This window comes from Octopus sinensis, linkage group LG1, assembly GCF_006345805.1.
Source record: "Octopus sinensis linkage group LG1, ASM634580v1, whole genome shotgun sequence".
Classification (NCBI taxonomy): domain Eukaryota; kingdom Metazoa; phylum Mollusca; class Cephalopoda; order Octopoda; family Octopodidae; genus Octopus; species Octopus sinensis.
Window position 1 is genome coordinate 171,984,881 of NC_042997.1, and position 6,001 is coordinate 171,990,881.

A 6,001-nucleotide genomic window follows, 5' to 3' on the forward strand; every position below is an offset into this window, starting at 1 on the left:
AACCCTCACTTGTTTACATACATACATACATGCATACTTGCAAGCATGCATATATAAATACATACATGCATGTATACATACACACACACATACATGATGGTCATCCACTCGTGACCGAGGAAGACCATTGCTGACCTTTAAGAATATTGTGCGCTCTAGGACATTTGCAGCTCCATTGGTGGCTAATGAGCCCTGCTCTTGACAAGCATACACAACTGCAAACATTGAAAGTCAAGCTTTCCACATTCACTATGCAAGCAATATGCTTTTGAGCAGCACGCTTAAATTCTTCATGAAGAATACATGCTCTCTCAAAGGTGTCAACTACCTCCTTAATCTGCTTCCTCCATCTGTAGTGATGACAGGCATTGCTCTCCTAGTCAGCCTCCTGCATATCACAGGCCTTTAATGAGGACTTGACACAGTCCTTAAATTGCAGTCTTGGTTTCTGCAAGGGTCTCTTTCCACTAGCAAGTTTTCCATATAGCATATATACATACACACATGCATGCATACATACATACATACATACATACATACATACATACATACATACATACATACATACATACATACATGCATGCATACATGAATGAATGCATACATACATATATACATACTTACGTACCTATATACCTACGTACATGCATGCACGCATACATACATGCATGCATGCATACATACATACATACATACATACATACATACATACATACATACATACATACATAAATAAATAAATAAATAAATAAATAAATAAATAAATAAATAAATAAATAAATAACAGGTTTTTTTTTTCAGTTTCCATCTACTGAATCCACTCACAAAGTTTCGATGAACTTGGTGCTATAGTAGAAGATACTTGCATAAGATTCCATGTAGTGGGACCGAACTCAAAGCCAAGCATTTGAGTAGTAAGCTTGTTAACAACACAGTCTCACCTATACCTATGATCTCACAGAGAACATATATCTAAACACCTTATACAACAGGCTGTATACGTCTTAATAATTCTTTCATCCAGAGGATGTTAACATAAGCACAAGACGTCAAATTTGGGGGAAGGTTTAAGTCAATTACATCGACCCCAGTGCGTAACTGGTACTTATTTAATCGACCCTGAAAGGATGAAAGGCAAAGTCGACCTCAGCGGAATTTGAACCCAGAACGTAGCAGCAGACAAAATACTGCTAAGCATTTCACCCGGTGTGCTAGTGATTCTGCCAGCTCGCTGCCTTGTATACATCTTAATAATGCTGCATATATCGAAGTAGTTAATATATTTTCAACCTGTACACACTATATTTGTAAAAGCACATGTTATTTAACCACTTTGAATTCAAGTACAACAAATATTTAAATAAGTTTACATGTCTGGTTGAATAAGAGAAATTATTATATAACTTTATTGTTCCTATATCTGCGAATCATTGATTTTCTACTCTGTTGGGTTTAATAGATACGATACAACCTATATTATACCAATAATGGTGGTTGCTGAAGCAGTGATGATAAGGATATTTGACCATTATTACATCAAAATAGAATCCTTTCAAAGAAAAAGTAAACCGCCAGCCTGTTTCCATTTAAAGAAATCATATTTCTCTATTTAAAAGATATATCAATTTTAATAAAGAACTCAAGTTTCATGGCTGATTTGTGGAATGTTTCTCTATCTCAAATGTCTTGGACAAAAAAATTTTTTAATTGACAGTAAGCAAATTTGCACAATTTTTCAAATTTAAAGGGTATTAGGAAGATATGAGGAATGGTGAGGTGGAGATGTTATCAAACACCATTCATGTGGCATATTTTATAAATATGCCTATTCAAGTATCCTAATGGCATGTATCTATTAGTAACTATTTTTGGTTGTGTATTTAAAAGCACCGTCCGTTCGTGGCCGTTTGCCAGCTCTGTCTGGCCCCGTGTCAGTGGCACGTAAAAGCACCATCCGCTCGTGTTCGTTGCCAGCCTCGGCTGGCCCCGTGCCTGTGACACGTAAAAGCACTGTCCGTTCGTGGCCGTTTGCCAGCTCTGTCTGGCACCTGTGCAGGTGGCACGTAAAAAACACCCACTACACTCGCGGAGTGGTTGGCGTTAGGAAGGGCATCCAGCCGTAGAAACACTGCCAAATCTGACTGGGCCTGATGAAGCCTTCCGGCTTCACAGACCTCAGTTAAACCGTCCAACCCATGCTAGCATGGAAAACGGACGCTAAATGATGATGATGATGATGATTTATCTCTCCCTTGATGAAGAACTTGTTTGTTGATTCTACCTCTGATGGATCTTTAAACTCTGTGTGTGTGTATAAGACTCCTTTTGTCCAAGGTGCAATACAGTGAGTGAGCCTGAATGGATGTCATTGGGAAGTCACATCTGTACGTATATAAATATATGTCTGTATGTGTATGTGTGTGTGTGTGTGTGTGGTGTGTGTGTGTGTGTGTGTGTGTGTGTGTGTGTGTGTGTATTTGTGTGCATGCATGCGTGTGTCTTTGTGTCTATTTTTGTGCCCCTGCCATCACTTGGCAACTGATAATGGTGTTTACGTCTCTATAACTTAGCAGTTTGGGAAAAAAAAGCCTATGGAATAAGTACTGGGTTTACAAAGAATAAGTCCTGGGTTTTATTTCTTCATCTAACAAAATCCTTTAAGGTGGTGCTCCAGCATGGCCACAGACAAATGACTGAAACAAGTAAAAGAAGAAAAAGAACTGGAGAGTTATACTAGAAATAAACAGATACGTATAAGAGTATAAACCATGTTAAGGACTCGACTCATCAGTAGCTTACTTAAAATTCCCATCTTATTTTGTTTAACATTGAAGCACCATCCGAGTAATCAAGTCCTTCACAGGGTTTATACTCTTATATGTATCTGTTTATTTCTAGTATAACGCTCCAGTTCTTTTTCTAGCTTTTACTTGTTTCAGTCATTTGTCTGTGGCCATGTTGCCAGAGTGGCTAACTGGTTTCCGTACCGGTGGCATGTAAGAGGCACCATTCGAGCAGGATCGTTGCCAGCATCGCCTTACTAACACCTGTGCCATCGGCATGTGTAAAAAGATTCGAGTGCAGTCACTGCCAGTACTACCTGAGTGGCCCCCGTGCTGGTGGCATGTAAAAGCACCCACTACACTCTCGGAGTGGTTGGCGTTAGGAAGGGCATCCAGCTGTAGAAACTCTGCCAGATCAAGACTGGAGCCTGGTGCAGCCATCTGGTTCGCCAGCCCTCAGTCAAAACGTCCAACCCATGCTAGCATGGAAAGCGGACGTTAAACGATGATGATGATGATGATAATGATTGAAGAAAGGGATATCTTTATGCTGTTTGTTGAATTATGTAGATTTTTCTTTAAGTGGACAAGTTTCAATAAGTTTTAATTTGGAATTCTAAATTAGGTATTTTTTTTTTTTAAATTGTTATTCATTTATTATGCAAAATATGCTGATATTTGATTTAATTATTTATTTTCTATGAGGTAAATTATTCAATATTTTTCAGCATCTGGAGGTTAAATTGCAGAAAGGAAAGCGAAACAGCCAGAGGTTAGATAAAGGAAATTATCCAATAAATTCTCATAGTCAGAAGTTGAACATGAGAATTGATTTAATTTCTTCCAATGACCGAAGGAGAAATTTGACAACACATTTTAACAGCCAGAGGTTAAATAATAGAAAATTGGGTTACTCACGGCTAAAGCACATAAGTGAATCTCACCAACAAGTTCACAGATCGATTCAACCTTTCCCTCATGGAAATTTCCTCAGAGTTAATCTCCTCCAGTATTCTGTGTGTTAGCTTTCATTTGTCTCAATTGGAATTTTTATTCAACAAGGGAATTATTTGCAGCACCAGTGAATATTTCATTTGCTTTTTCCTATATGAGAGACATCAAATTCTCAAGGTGGTGCTCCAGCATGGTCACAGTCCAATAACTGAAACAAGTAAATGGTATAACGTTTTTATTTTATACCATTTACTTGCTTCAGTTATTGGATTAGATTGAACCATTCCACCATGCAATCATTGAAAATATCAAGGTTCAAAAGAGTATTAGTCTTTGCATACTTGTTGTTTCATCACCATGTGATTTGCAGTGCTTCCTTTCATAAGAAGTCTTTGGTTTTGTAATCATGAAATAATATAACGCCTTTGGTTCAAAGAGAGAGAAAGAGAGAGAGAGAGAGTCGGTCTTCAAGAATTGTTGTGAAGTGACTGTAGCAATTCAGATTCTCCTTGGCTGGGCTTGTCAGAAAATACCTTGAGGCTAATTCTTCAGAGAAAATGTTTGAGTTCTTGGCAGCTGAAAGTTAAATAATAGAATTGTGTTGTTTCTGCAATTTTGGTGGAAAGGTTGAAATCTGTTCGTAGACATTCAAAAGAATGATTTTATTTTCAAAAATAAATATATAGATAAATAAATAAATAGATAAATAAATAAATAAAAATAAATCAGTTTGAAGGATAACCAGACTACTGTTGATAACTGCAACAGAATATTTTTTGGCTATTTTACTCCCAGCAAAGAGATAAATCTGAATAATTTTCCTTATTACTCTATAAATAAGTTTCTATTGAATATTATCTTTAAAACTGAATATTATTCATTTTATATCAAAAAATGAAATTCCATAGATATCACTGGCCAGGGACACAGAAATCAACTTGCAGTGAGATTCAGCAACTTATTTGGTAAGAGATTTAGCCAGGAGAAATTTTCTGTTATTTTAATCTCCAGCCATAGAAAAATATTGAATAATTAACCTCACAAATATCAAAAAAAAATACATGAAGATAGAAAAATATTTTTGTACTTTACCTTGAAAAATGTTAAAATATGTTTTTTTAAAAGGGATATTTTTGTATTTTACATTATAGTTACAGTACTGGCTTGAAGTTTAGAAGCTCACTTTGCAACCGTTTGATTTTTCCTGGATTGAATCCTTTGTGCAGCATTTTGGTCAAGTGACTTAGTGTCTTCTGCTATAGCTTCAGGTTGACTAATTCCTTGTTAGTGAAATTCAGTAGATAGAAACTGAGCAGAAGCCAACATGCCATATATATATATACATACATATATATATATATATATATATATATATATATATATATATGTACTCTTTTACTCTTTACACTTTTACTTGTTTCAGTCATTTGACTGTGGCCATGCCGGAGCACCACTTTTAGTCGAGCAAATCGACCCCAGGACTTATTCTTTGGAATCCTAGTACTTATTCTATTGGTCACTTTTGTCAAACCACTAAGTTACAGGGATGTAAATACACCACCATCAGTTGTCAAGCGATGCTGGGGGACAAACACAGACACACAAACATATACACACACATACATATATATACATATATACGATGGGCTTCTTTCAATTTCCATCTACCAAATCCACTCACAAGGATTTGGTTGACCCGAGGCTTTCGTAGAAAACACATGCCCAAGGTGCCATGCAGTGGGAATGAACCCGGAACCATGTGGTTGGTAAGCAAGCTACTTACCACACAGCCACTCTTGTGCCTATACATATAGTGAAAATCTACAAACAAAAGACGAAGACAGGTATGTAAACAACAAACAGATGTATTAGTTTAACACTAGAAGGTGGGTAGGAGTGAAGAGAGGAAGTAGGTGTCAGAGCAACAGAGGAGAGGTGGGTGGGAGGAAGTAGGTTTGAGAGGAAGAGAGAGGAGGGTTAGATGAAGAGGGGAGGAGAGTTTAACCCATATGGTTCAAAGGAGCGAAGAGAGAAGATTAATCCCTGTTCATGGCAAAGATGAGAGTCTGAATGGCCTCCTGTGTGAGGACAATCCAAACATAGACAAGTTTTGTAAAGAATGACCGGTAGAGTGGAAATGGCATGAGACCAGGTTCTCGTTGCTGAGTCTGATATCTCAGAGGTGTTTCACAAACCGGTTAGCCAAGTGGCGCCCCATTTGACCGATGTACAGAGAAGGACAGAGATAGCAGGAGAAACAGTAG